General features: G+C 44.9%; 1 long non-coding RNA gene and 1 other non-coding gene across 2 annotated transcripts; both read right to left on the bottom strand.

Annotated features, from left to right (window-relative positions):
- Nucleotides 1–1,076: 1,076 nt before the first annotated feature.
- LOC114456545 (uncharacterized) lies at nucleotides 1,077–7,051 on the bottom strand. The gene is made up of 3 exons (XR_003672840.1): nucleotides 6,915–7,051; nucleotides 4,231–4,322; nucleotides 1,077–1,406 (listed from the first exon to the last, which is right to left on the bottom strand). It is a non-coding gene; the product is annotated as an uncharacterized LOC114456545 (long non-coding RNA).
- LOC114456986 (U1 spliceosomal RNA) lies at nucleotides 5,884–6,047 on the bottom strand. The gene has a single exon (XR_003672910.1). It is a non-coding gene; the product is annotated as a U1 spliceosomal RNA (small nuclear RNA).
- Nucleotides 7,052–14,232: the final 7,181 nt, after the last annotated feature.

The raw sequence follows: 14,232 nt of genomic DNA, 5'->3' as shown, positions 1-14,232 counted from the left end.
AATGTTTTATCTGAAGACTTTTATTTTGGCGGTGACTCTACTTCCTGTGAGTTCGTGGGTCCTACCTCAGTTCTGTGAGGAAGCAGTCAGGAGGTAAGCAGCTGTATCAGCTCCCCTGGTTGAAATGTTAGTTTTCAACAAATACTTTATTTAGGTTATATTTAAACATTGTTTATACTTTATAAGGCCTTTGCCATCATTTATGTTAGTAGTTTATGGGTGAAATTGCGTTTTTTAATGTTAGTCCAGCACTTAGAAAAGTTTCCTGTTAGCACGTGTATGTAAGCTCACTAGTGCAGTCTCACATGTCTGTGGCACCTCTTCCTTTGTTTTTTTTGCAGATTTCTGTGGGATGTGAAATGTGGAGTGGCTGTACTGATGTTATTTTGTTTCACACAGGTGTGTAGACAATATATTGTACACTACATGTGTTATTTATTTTATTTTGATTCATGTGATGTGTATCTTTTGTGAATTATTCATTGTTCGTGCAAAAATGTGAAATTGCTAGGATGGGAGGAATTTATTTGTAAATTATTCAACCGTGTTTTTGGCAAATTGATAAATTAGTAAAAATCTCAGTTCAGTGAGGAAGTAGTCAGGAGATTTCTGTGGGATGTGAAATGTGGAGTGGCTGTACTGATGTTATTTTGTTTCACACAGTAAATCACCTTCCGGAATGGCAAACCCCTGTGTGTGGCTCAGCTCATTAATTCATTCAACACAACGCAGAAGGATTCTAGTCGACTAGTGCAGACATGCCGGCTACAGTGGTGCCGTGACCCGGATTCACATCGCTCAGCCCTTTATCGTGGTTCTTGGAGCAGTGGATCAACGTCAGCTCGGTCACCGGAGGTTGCTGTCATCACGTCGAGAGTCCGGGGGTTTGGTTTTTTTTAGAAAAAAAAAAAAGACATTCATACACACAGCTGAAATATCATCAGATCGGTTTTGCTTAAAGGTTCAACCTTCCCTTTTGTGAACTACCAAACACTTGAAAGCAAAATGACATTTATTGTGGATGAAGGGGAAAGACAAAAAGTTCCCACAGAGGTATTTTCTTTTGGTAGGGGTAGAGGTAGACCCAGAGTTGAGTTACTACAAACTCCAGTGAGAGGTGCAAATAATGTGAATTCACCTGCATTTTGTTCTACCCGCATACTTGAGAATGTATCTGTTAATACAAGTTTCTGTACACTCTGCCATGCGTGGCCCCATGGTCTCCTCCTGGTCTTAACTTCTCCTCTGGTTTGAAGTCTTTCTCTGTATGGTACTGGTCTGAAGTCCTGGTCTGGTTCTGGTTCTGTAGGAGTCTCTAAAGAGACTTTTCTGTGGGTCTGGTAAACGTTTTCTCTGCTCAAAGCTCTCCGCACGTCTGTCTCCGTCTCTCGCTGCTCGCAGACTAACTGAAAATCAGCAGGTGATTTTTAAATAACGCCTCCTCCTTGTCACGTTCACGTACACACGTACAAAATGTATCAAGATACATGAATATATATTTTTTTTATGTGTATGCATTGATATGGGCTCTCTAAACATTTTATATGACTGATAAAATAATATATTTACGTAGCATGACCATATGTTTACTTTCACGTCAGGTTTTGCGCGTAAAGTTAATTAGGATGCGCAGGTTTCCTACAGACTTTGAACGTCTCACTGTGATTACTTTAATTTACTGTAACTCCGCCAATAATTGCTCTATCGGGACAATTTATGTATTTTTCTGTTTTTTGGATTCATTTTGTTTTTTATGTCATTTTGTGTGTTCATCGAGTCATTCTGTAGCATTTGCTGTTATTGTCATTTTTTTGTTGTCATTTTGTGGATATTTCGGTTTTTGTAGTCATTTTGTGTGCTTTGACCTTTGCTCAAGGTTATATTTAAGGTCAAGGTCAGTCTTCTGTTTTTCCTGCATTATATAACTTGTCAACAAATCCAGATACAGGTTGTTATTTTTGCCAATTGTTAATTGCCAAATACGTATTCGCCTTTCAAATACAGGTCTTGTCTAGTTTAAACTTATTTTTGTAGTCATTTTGTGTTTTTCTGTTTTGTTATTTTTTTTGTGATTTCGTATGTCTTTGTAGTGGGTTGATTGGCTGATTTTTATTGTCATTTTGTGAATTTTTATTGTCCTTTTTTAAAGTTTTAGAGTCATTTTGTGTTGCTGTGGTTTATGTTATTTTGTAGAGTTACTTTGGGTCTGCACAAAATTATACTGAAGGCCACATGTGGCCCCTGAGCCACAAGTTGCCCTTGTCAGTGTTAGAAGCACTGTGGACCTTTTTTGTTTGACACTTTGAAACACTTTCTATTAAGAAACGTATATATAGTATCTCTCTCGTTGATGAGGTTCCTGTGTTTTTAGAATGAGACCCAAACATTTTATTTTTTTTTACAGAATCATTGCAAACCTTTGAGGATATAATGAGATCTGCTGTCATCTAGTGCATTTCATGAGAAATTACAGTATTTATAACAACAACAAAACCTACCAACAGGACTTTTGTGTTCTATTACTTGAAGGTGAAAAAAGATGTAGGTAAATTTGTGTGTCATCTTTCTTAATGTACATATCACAGCAGGATGAATGAAACTTGAAATAAACATATTCCTGTGAAAATATATTTTTGGCTAAAAAAAAAGGAAACATTTACAACTTTTTTTTTTTTTAAACACAGAAAAAATGTGTTACTGCGTATGAAATAAATCCTGAAACAGAAGAAATCCAACACAAAGTCAAATATGATAAATCAATAACTTTTTGGGCTCATTTGAAGTAAAAAGAAGCAAAACGGCACAAGTTTAAATTCTTAGTTTAAACTACATTAAACCATGTAAAGTTATTAAAAAATAATCATTTGAGCCACTCCATATTGATGGGTGTGGCCACATCTCCTCCCACAGTGTGTATTTCTTTAAAAACGGGAGATTACACTCTTGCAATAAAAACAGGTCTGACTTAAAAGAGCTAAGAAAGGTTAAAATACTCTGGGCTCTAACTCTCGACTTCACGCTTCTCACATTGATAGTAGAGCAGGTGAGAGCCATGAGTATATATATGTTAAAAATAACAGGTATAAAAGTTTAAAAGACTACTTTGTAAAACAGGCTTTGCAATAAAAAAAAAAACGAGAGCTTTATGTGATGTCTTGTAAACAGAGCTTCTCTTCAACTTCAACTGGTGAAGAATGAAGGTTGGGAGCTCCGTTCCCCACCAGGACCTGCAGGCTTTGCCTCTTTCTAGTTTTTAACCTTACGCCCTTTGGGGTTGATTGAAGAGCTATTTCTAGGAAAGAGACCTCGTTGGGTGAGTCGAGCGGGAAGACTCTGGGATCCTCCACAGACCAGCTGTTGGAGAGATTTTCAGCTCTTCCCCTTTTCTCCTCTGAGGCCACTGGGGTCCCAGGGGACAACTCAGACGCTGGCCTCTTATGAGGCTGGCCATTTGGGGGAGGGGCTTTATCTTTCATCTCAGTTTGTGTTATTTCTCCATCTTCTTCCTGCCTCACCTCACCACTTTCAGGACTCTCCAGTGTTGAGGAGGCCATAGGCCCCTCCCCCTCTCCTGATTTCTCTCCTCCAATTACAGACTTTGGAGGGAGATTTGAATTTTTTGGCCTCGCCTCTCCAATTAACTCTTGTCCATTTTCTTTTTCAGTTACTCTGTCCACAACCAATTCTTTTTTCTTTTTCAACATGTTGGCAAAAGATTTCGGACAATCTCTGAAAAGGTGGTTTGCCTCACCACAGAGGTTGCACTTTCTGCCATTGGGACACTGTTCAAAAGTGTGCCCAATTTCTCTACACTTCCCACACATAGTGATAACACAAGCCTCTGCTAGGTGCCCATGCTCCCCACATTTCCGACACAGATTTGGCTGTCCCTGGTAATGGATGTAGCCTCTGTTTTCTCCCAGTACTATCATTGAGGGGAGATGCTTCAGGCCCTGGTAGCCTTGGGGGTCCTGCCATTGCTGGATAGGAACCCTCCAAGCACAATTCCAGATGCCATCTTCATCCCTCACCTTGGTAGCCTGGCCTTTAACAGTGCAGAATCTACCCAGCCACAAACAAATGTCTTCTGCATTCACCGTTTCATTGAACATCCTGACAATTACTGTTTTCATAGAATTGTCAGTCAAGTTTTCCACTTTAAATGCAGACAGCTGGGGTTTCACATTTTCATATTTAGGCCAAAACTGCTTGAGCAGAGCAGAAACTCACATCAAAACCTTTGTTGAGAGGAAGGGTCAGGATGCAGTTCAAATCCTTCGGTGTGAATCCGAGTATGGTCTGGATAACCTTCCTTGAGAAGTCTAAACGAGACATAGAAAAAGACTTTCCATCAATTTCTTTAAAAGTAAAACGTAGACTGTGGTACCTCCGCATGCCGGCATGGTTGACCGACATGGTGGAGGTACCACAGACCTAAAAGGAATAAAACCAAATTAAAACCCAATAAATATTTAAAACAACTATAAATGCAGAAAAGATACAACCCTTAAAAACTAAAATTTGGGGGAAAGCTAAAATGAGCGTTCAAGATTAGTGTCAACCAGCTATGAAGAAGCTGGCTTTACAACAATTATTGAACACAGAGAAAATATACCTCCTCACACCTGGCAGAGTCAATACCACAAGGGCAAAAGACCGTCACCACCTTAAAGAGGCGATCGCTGTCTTAGCCAAAAGGCCGAGAAGCGATAACTGGGCTCAGTCACAAACAGGGAAGTCATTCCCGTAAACCTCCTTTACTCTCGCGGTGAAAGATTAACGCCATCACCTTCCGAGTCACAACACCACATATACGGTAATTATTTAACATGGATGCGTTGATTTCCTTCGTTTCTGCCGGTAACTGAGACAAAAACCACGTCTTGATCAAGTTTATGTGAGATGACGTGACCAAATCTCGTCCAATGGAAAGCATAGGAGCCATCAGCTACAAAAACAGAGTTCTCATGTTACATAAACACAAGAGAAATAGTACAACACCAACGTAGATGGTACATAATACGACTTTAAAGTGGATTTTGGGGCACAGATATAACTTATCTGATGGAATGTAGTGATGCTAGTTTGTCCAGTCTCCATCGCCTGTGATGTGTTTTGCCTCCATGTAGTGGACAACCAACAATGATGTAGCTGCTTAAAGCAACCAATGTGTAATATAAGTACTATTCAGGCGTAAATATGTCTAAAAAGGCACTCACTAAACACGAACACACTCACAATAACCTCAGGTGAATGGAGAACTTGAAATATAACTTCATAGAAACAACTCCCATTGTATAACCTAACAAGGATTTGTCTCTAACAAGTAGACATTTATGGGTATCACAACAAATAAATGTAGCTCCTGCCCTTGTATTTAAAACAGCTGAATATTTGCAAGAAAACTCAAATGAACAAAGTATTTGAATTATTAACAAATGGTCAAAAAGGTAAATATGATGATAAACGTAATATAAAACAACACTAATTTGGCTGAATTTTACATTTCTTATTAGCTCAACCAAATTTCTATTTTTAAAAAAAATTATATTAAGTTTATTTAAAAAAAAAAAAAAAAAAACGCACATTAACAGACACAGTGGACTCTTAGCACCATTTTCTGTCTCGTTAACTTTTTTTCTCTTCCTCTGAGCTCTGCCCAACACGGGTGATCTCTCATCCAAAGGTGCACTGCTGCCACCTACATGTCACCAGTTGGTCACTACATCATGGTACAAGCTCGATATTCACAGGAGAGCTTCGTCACACTATCTCCGAGTAACCCCTGCCTAAAAACACAGCTGACGTCTTTGGCAGTCATCTTCCGTTACTGGTGGACAACTTAACAGAGATATTTCTTTCAAGTTATGTTGACAGATTGATCAGGAGAGAGCGCGAACGCAGTCCCCCACTACCAGAAATTATGCAGTCGAGATTCCCACATTTGGGGAATTCGCAAAAGTCAGCACAGCCGCAGTGCAATGGCTAAGCCTCGTCCTAGGTGAACCTCCTTCATGATCAAGGTGTCTCCCCTGCCAGGTAAGTATGAGTTGTACACAGAGAGCTTAGGGAGGTCATTCACCGACAGACACAAGAGACTCACGGTCACACAGCAACAAGTTTCATAGTAATCCTGTTGGTTAGATTAAACTGAAGGACTGTATAATAGGTTGGTTCGTTGTGTGTTTAAGCTTCATTCGCCCCCGGGGCGTCGGTCAGGACACAATAACGAGAGCTTGAATGGATGAAGTTTAACTATTTAGTCAATAGTTGCAGGCACAGGTGAATAACAGGCATGAGGACGAATGAAATAATGGGTACAGCTCTGAACAGGTGTATGAGTGTGGTTCTGTAGAATACAGACAAGAAATAATAATGATAATAATACCACAATAAATATTCACAATATCACATATCAATACTGTATAATTCTAATACACAGGTTATCACAGCCCATAAGCTAAATAAACAATCTCAAATAGGACGATAACTTTGACACACATTTACTGTAGCATTACAAATAATTTAAGCAGTAAACCATAACTAAATAAAGGTCTTTACAGCCTTAAACGGCATCAATTTAGCTTAAATAGAAATCTAAGGCAGGCTGCAATGCACCTGTCAATCAACCTAATAAAATGGCGGTGCTAACTAACACCTATGTTGGGCATGTCCAAACAGACAGCAGACTAACACAATATACATGCTATACATTTAGTAAAGTGCTTATTAACCTAAATAAACTATTTAAACAATAAACCACCGAGAAATATGAAGGGAAAATGCTTAAAGCACAGTGTGAACTTAAGCAGATACCTGATGTTGCATCATACACGAACACACAGTCACAACAGCACGTGAGACAAACGTTATAGCAGAACTCACTCAATAAGTTAACCAAATAGTGTACTTACATCCAACAATGACGCACACCAACACTTGAACACTGCACAATGGACTTTGAAGAGGAAGAAAACTAAACTTAACCGGAGTTTACTCTCCACTGCAGCTGCTAATGATCAGTGCTCATGCTGTTAAGGTGGAACGGGTGAGTTAACGTCTGCTCTTAAGGTGGAACTGGTGAGTTAACATGAACCCTTAAGGTGGACACATTAAATGCAAATAATAATAAACAATGGCTTAGCCTAATAACTTAAAACATCTGGAGCCTTTCTAACAGCCGCCCCCGAATGTACGAAGTGTGCATTCGCTCCACAGAAAGGTGACTGGTGTTTCATTGAATGGCAGCATGGATTTGAGTGCTGTCTTCCTCTTCTCCGGTTGGAATAGCCGGCAGGACGATAAGCCTTGCTACTGGTCTGGTGTAGTCACGATCACCTATTCTCACATCCGCTGACCGGATGTGACCATCAGCGCTAGGGTGGACTTTGGTGACACGACCAATGGGCCACAGGGCCCTGGGGAGCTGAGGATCCACCAGCATCACGATGGAGTCCTTCACAAGGTCGGCTGGTGAAGATTGCCATTTCTGACGAATCTGCAAGTTGGGCAGATAGTTCCGCAGGAAACTGGACCAGAAGCGATCTGCCAAAACTAGAGAGTGTCTCCAGCGACGGCGGCTCAAAAGCTCGGTCTCTGGATACACAATCTGGGGTAGGGATCCATCCGGCCGCCCCATCAACAAGACATTGGGCGTCACAGGGTCAAGGTCGGCGAGATTAGATGAGACGTACCCCAAAGGCTTGGAATTGAGGATCCCTTCCACTTCAAGTAGCACAGTTTGTAGTACCTCCTCTGGGACTGGCTGGGATCCCACCGTAGTGTACAGGGCTGTCTTCACGGAGCGGATCTCCCGTTCCCAGACTCCTCCTAAGTGAGGTGCTGCTGGAGGGTTGAAGTGGAAACTGATCGCTTGTTTGGCGAGTCGCTGTTGCAGTTCTGGGGACATTGCAGCAAATGTCTCCCGCAGCTCCCTTTCTCCACCACGGAAATTTGTTCCCTGGTCGGAGTATAGCTCGGCTGGGGTCCCTCGGCGGGCAATGAATCGTCTGAGGGCCATTAAGAATGAGTCGGCATCAATGGTGTTTAGAATGTCTAAGTGGACACCTCTAGTGGTGAGGCACTTAAATATAATTCCCCATCTCTTCTCTGTGCGTCTTCCCACTTTGACGAGGAATGGCCCGAAACAGTCCATCCCTGTCGAGTAGAAGGCTGGCTTGAAGAGACGCAGGCGGGCAGGTGGCAGGTCTGCCATTTTGGGAAACGAAGGTCTGGCTTTCCATCGTCGACATTCAGCACAGTTGTGTTGGAAACGACGTACTGCTTCGCGGCCCCTCAAAATCCAGTACAATCGCCGGATCTCCGCGAACACTCTTTCCGGTCCAGGATGGTGCAATCGACTGTCAAAGTCTTGGATTAGGAGCTTGGTAAATGGGTGGGCGGGATCTAGTACAATTGGATGCACTGCTGTCTGCTCGAGCTCTACAGCACGACGGAGTCTACCACCGACACGGATGAGACCCTCTTTCTCGTCCATCTCTGGTGACAATGTGAGCAACCTGCTACTGGATGAGACAGGTTTGCCTGCTTTCAGGAGCCGCAGCTCATCGGGGAAGCTCTCATGCTGGGCTTGTTGAATTATGAGGACCTCTGCTCGGCGATAATCTTCAGCTGAACAGCTGGCAGTCTGCTCTGCCGCCCCATGGAGCTCCTGTGCTGTAGCTTCTAGTAGCTCCTTCCAGGTGACATACTGCTTCACCGCTGCGTCTACTGTGCTGGAGGTGGTGGAAGTGACTCCACAGAAGGTAGATTTCCTGTACTCAGAGTCGTCATCAGCTGGTTCGACGTTGGGCTTGGAAGGCCATTTCTCTGGGGTTTGAAGGAGGAATGGAGGCCCTTGACTCCACCTGTTTGGCTTCACGAGGTCTAGCAGGGTCTTGCCCCTGGTGATGTCATCAGCCGGATTCCTCGCTGAGTCCACGTAACGCCAGGCATATGGGTTGGTCAGTTCCTGGATTTCTGCTACTCTGGTGCCGACGAAGATCTTGAATCGGCAAGACTCTGACTGTAGCCATGTCAACACCGTGGTGGAGTCTGTCCACATGATAGTTTGATTTATTTTCAGTGTTAGCTCTCTCTCAAGGAGCTTAGCCAGTTGGGCTCCGGTGACCGCTCCACACAGTTCTAGTCGAGGCATGGAGAGGAGTCTCTTGGGCGCAACTCTGGACCTGGCCAGGAGGAAAGACAGGTGAACTTGACCTTGACTGTCCACTGTTCTCAAGTATGCCACCGAGCCATAAGCTTGCTCTGACGCGTCGGTAAATATATGAACATCATGGGTGAAACTGGATTGATCTACGTTAGCAGGCTCATATGGTCGTGACAGAGTAACTTGTGGCAGAAACTGTAGTTCTTCTACCCAGTCATTCCAGACTTGTAGGAGGTCTTGGGGAAGAAGTGGATCATCCCAGTTTCGTTGCTTCTCCCAAAGGCGTCTGACCAGCATTTTGGCTCGGGTGGTGTAGGGTAGGATGAACCCCAAAGGGTCGTACTGACTGGCTAAAACTCGATAGATATTCCGCATTGTGGGAGCGCCGTACTCTATGGGCCGATGTTTGTAGCCTATGGTGTCTGATTGACAGTGCCAGCTGAGTCCTAGGGTCGATTCGGGGGAATCCACTCTGTCTTGGGCGAGCCAAAGCTCAAAGCTGTCAGACCTGGCCTCCTTGGGTAGATGTTCAATGACGCTTGGCACGTTGCTGGCCCACTGGCGTAGGTTGAACCCACCGGATGCTAGGAGCTTGCGAAGTCTGTCGACCAACTGTCTGGCATCTTCAGGAGTAGGCAGACTCTGCAGGAGGTTGTCAACATAAAAGCACCTCTCGATGGAGAAGATTGAGTTGTCTCCTGGCTGGCTATGGTCGGCTACATGGCGCTGCAAGGCAAATGTGGCACAGCATGGACTGCAGGTTGTGCCGAATGGTAAAACCTGCCACTCAAACACTGCTGGAGGATCGTCTCTGGTCAAGTCACGCCACACGAACCGGAGGAGCGGTCTGTCTTCAGGGAGGAGGCGAACTTGATGAAACATCGCCTTTATGTCTGCGCTTAGGGCGACAGCGTATTCTCGGAAACGCAGTAACACTCCCAGAAGTGAAGCTCCGAGTGTTGGTCCAGGCAGCAGCGATTCATTCAGGTTTTGGCCTCTGTGTTGATAAGAACAGTTGAAGACAATGCGGTTTTTGTTGTTGTGACTCACCATGTGGTGTGGAATGTACCACTCTTCTCCCTTTTGGTTGACTTCTTCAGGGCTTAGCTTGGTGACAGAACCCGCATTAACTAACTTCTGGATCTCTGCGCTGTAGGCTTTGGCTCGCTCTGGATCCTTTAACAGCCGTCGTTCCGTACTGCGTAGACTCGGCATGACGGCTTCTTTGGGGGCATGAAGGAGAGGCATATCCCCCTTGCGTAGGAGGGGGGTAGCGTAGTGCAGGACTCCCGATACCTCTACACGAGTGGTCTTTTCTTCTAGCAGGGCTACAGCTGCCTGATCTTGCTTGGACCTGGTTACGACCTTTTCATTCCTGTATGGGAGAATATCGAGCTGCCAGAGCCTTTCAACATGTTTGAAGAGTTCTGAGGATTGTGGGGAAACAGAGGTCACCAGACACTGCTGAGGGCGTAATGGCTGCTGGACTAACTTTGCCGGGCCCTGGAGAGTCCAACCTAGTCTGGTCCGGACAGCTGCCGGCCCACCTGGAGGGCCCAGTCTAATTGGCTCGGTGGAGGTGATCAAATGTGGGTGGTCGGAACCAATGAGAACCAGGGGCCTGACGTTCTGGAAGGACTGGATGGGTAGGTCGACTAAGTGGGCGTACTTCTTCTGGAGTCGGTCCACTGGATAGGACTGGTCTGCCAGGCCAAGACGAGCTGATGTGAAGGCCCTTGAAACTAGGAAGTTTGTCTTTGGTGAATCAGCTGGAGAGATGTGAAAGGACACTGTAGAGCCACGGAGGACCTGGACATTTTGCCGGATGGTTCTCAGGGGCAGGTCTTCTTGTGTGCCTTGGAGGCCAAGCTCTTGAGCTGCTGTTGAGAGGAGCATAGTCCTCTCAGACCCATCGTCCAGGACCGCATAGGTGGAAATTGTGCGATTTCCATTATGAAGAAGCACTTTGACGACCTTCAGTAAAACCCGGTTGTCCTCTGGTGGTCGGTCAACATAAAGGATTTTGGTGGTTGAGTTCACCAAGCAACTTTCTTCCCTGCAGGGCTTTTTCAGGTCACACTGGGCAGCTTGGTGATGCCTCGCACAGCGCCAGCACCGTTTATTGGTCTTTATCCACTCTGTGAGTTGTTCTCTTGACAGCTTTGTAACTTGGGTACACTGGCTGAGGAAATGTTCATTAGTCTCACAGAAAGGGCAGTAAGGCTTGGTTCTCCCCTTCTTCCCGTTGGAGACTCCCGCAGGGGCATAGTTTTCTTTGGTCTCCTTTATACTGTGTAGGACGGTCACAGACCTTCGTCTCTGATGGTTCTCTGATCTGAATGCTTGCTTCTCTTTTGGCCCTCTGGATGGTGTCTGCATATCAAAGTCCTGACACCAGGATTCATACTGTAGCCACTGGGCGAGATCGATCAGGGTTGGAACAGCACCTCGTTCCTTAAAAGTGCATCGACGAAAGTCTGCTCTTTGCTCGGGGGGTAGCTTACTTAGCAGTCTCACTACATGAGACCCACAGCAGAGTTCCACGTCCCCTTCAGTGCCCAAAGTCTTCAGGAGGCCAACCAGTGACTGTACATGGAGGGCAAACCGCTCGAAGGCTGCAGTGTCGCCACGGCGAACATCAGGTGAATCTAGAACACTGGCTATTTTCTTTAGGGCTATTTGATGTGGCTGACCAAATTTCTCATTGAGGGCTAGCATAGTGTCTCTATATGGGGTGAGGGAGTTGAGGTAGGAGTCTGCTATCAACTTTGCCTCTTCGAACTTTAGATGGTCGACTAGAATCTGGTACTTGAACAGTTCGGTTCCCTCAACCGGTAGGAGGTTCTCCAGGGCTATCTTCAAACGTGCCCATTCACATGGATCACGGTGACTGAAGTTGGGGATAGTTGGGCGTGGGCCCCTATATGTTTGTTCGGCTGCAGGTGCTGGGTTGTGGTATGATTGAACAGGGGACCATTGGAGCTGTCTCTGTGGCCATGCAGCTTGAGGAGTGGAGAATGGAGGGTTCACGGGCTGAAACGATGCAGCTGCATCGTAGGGTGACGCAGGCTGTGCGTATGCAGACTGGTAGTAGCTTGGAGACTGTCGAGGGTTGTAAGCTGTAGTGTGGAAAGTAGCTCTGGGGGGTGGAGGCTGGGCCGCCGTCTGGTATTGGTGCAGAGGCTGCTGAGGTGAGAGAGTTCTCGTGAAATGTGAAGGCTCTGCAGCTGGCTGGAGGTGGCGTGGAGGAGGCTTAGGTCTGTAGCCTGCGGTGTAGGTCGAAGTTCTGGGTAGAGGAAGCTGTGCTGGTTTGTGATGTCTAGATGACATAGTCTGGTTCTTTATCAGCTGTAGCTCCACCATCAGCTGATCCAATCTCTCAATCATTGGTTTCTCTAAACGCTCCTCGTAGTCCACGTTGTCTGCCCATGGCGGGGGGTCCGGCCAATCCTCTTCTTCCTCAATGTATACCGGAGTGATGTTGTCATGGAGGCTGGGAGGTGGGGGGTCCGGCCAGTCCTCTTCATCACCAATGTGGACAGGCGTGCTGTTGCCAAGTGAAGGTGGTTCTCGTGCCTTCTCCCGGTGGTCTCTTTCTGGATACCGTAGGTGGGCTGGCTGTGGTTTTGGACTGTAACTTTGCCGCTCTCGGTAGTACAGGTCCGCCTCATCTGGAGCAGCATCCCTTGTGCGGTGGTCCATGGAGAAAGCATAAGGAGATTTGGAGGGGGTCATCTTGGCCTCTTCCTCTTCCTGAGATGTCCACTCTTCCTCTTGGTCATGTCTGTCTCGCTGCCTGTGCCTGATGTAGTTGACTTCGTAGTCATCGAAGTGGGCCGGTGGGCGTGTCTGACGCTTAGGCCGTGCTCCGTAGTACTGATAGTCAGACTCCATGTTGTCCAGGGGTAAATGTGAGCTATCCGGCTCGAAGGACCAAATGTTGGTTAGATTAAACTGAAGGACTGTATAATAGGTTGGTTCGTTGTGTGTTTAAGCTTCATTCGCCCCCGGGGCGTCGGTCAGGACACAATAACGAGAGCTTGAATGGATGAAGTTTAACTATTTAGTCAATAGTTGCAGGCACAGGTGAATAACAGGCATGAGGACGAATGAAATAATGGGTACAGCTCTGAACAGGTGTATGAGTGTGGTTCTGTAGAATACAGACAAGAAATAATAATGATAATAATACCACAATAAATATACACAATATCACATATCAATACTGTATAATTCTAATACACAGGTTATCACAGCCCATAAGCTAAATAAACAATCTCAAATAGGACGATAACTTTGACACACATTTACTGTAGCATTACAAATAATATAAGCAGTAAACCATAACTAAATAAAGGTCTTTACAGCCTTAAACGGCATCAATTTAGCTTAAATAGAAATCTAAGGCAGGCTGCAATGCACCTGTCAATCAACCCAATAAAATGGCGGTGCTAACTAACACCTATGTTGGGCATGTCCAAACAGACAGCAGACTAACACAATATACATGCTATACATTTAGTAAAGTGCTTATTAACCTAAATAAACTATTTAAACAATAAACCGCCGAGAAATATGAAGGGAAAATGCTTAAAGCACAGTGTGAACTTAAGCAGATACCTGATGTTGCATCATACACGAACACACAGTCACAACAGCACGTGAGACAAACGTTATAGCAGAACTCACTCAATAAGTTAACCAAATAGTGTACTTACATCCAACAATGACGCACACCAACACTTGAACACTGCACAATGGACTTTGAAGAGGAAGAAAACTAAACTTAACCGGAGTTTACTCTCCACTGCAGCTGCTAATGATCAGTGCTCATGCTGTTAAGGTGGAACGGGTGAGTTAACGTCTGCTCTTAAGGTGGAACTGGTGAGTTAACATGAACCCTTAAGGTGGACACATTAAATGCAAATAATAATAAACAATGGCTTAGCCTAATAACTTAAAACATCTGGAGCCTTTCTAACAAATCCATAGACAGAAATCAATAACAACACTCATCAGATGTTCACAAAACTGACGGATTTAATGACAGATCGGCGTATCAT

Source organism: Gouania willdenowi, chromosome 22 (assembly GCF_900634775.1).
Source record: "Gouania willdenowi chromosome 22, fGouWil2.1, whole genome shotgun sequence".
Taxonomy (NCBI): Eukaryota; Metazoa; Chordata; class Actinopteri; order Blenniiformes; family Gobiesocidae; genus Gouania; species Gouania willdenowi.
The sequence above is the reverse complement of the archived record's forward strand: the minus strand, read 5'-3'. Positions and strand labels throughout refer to the sequence as shown.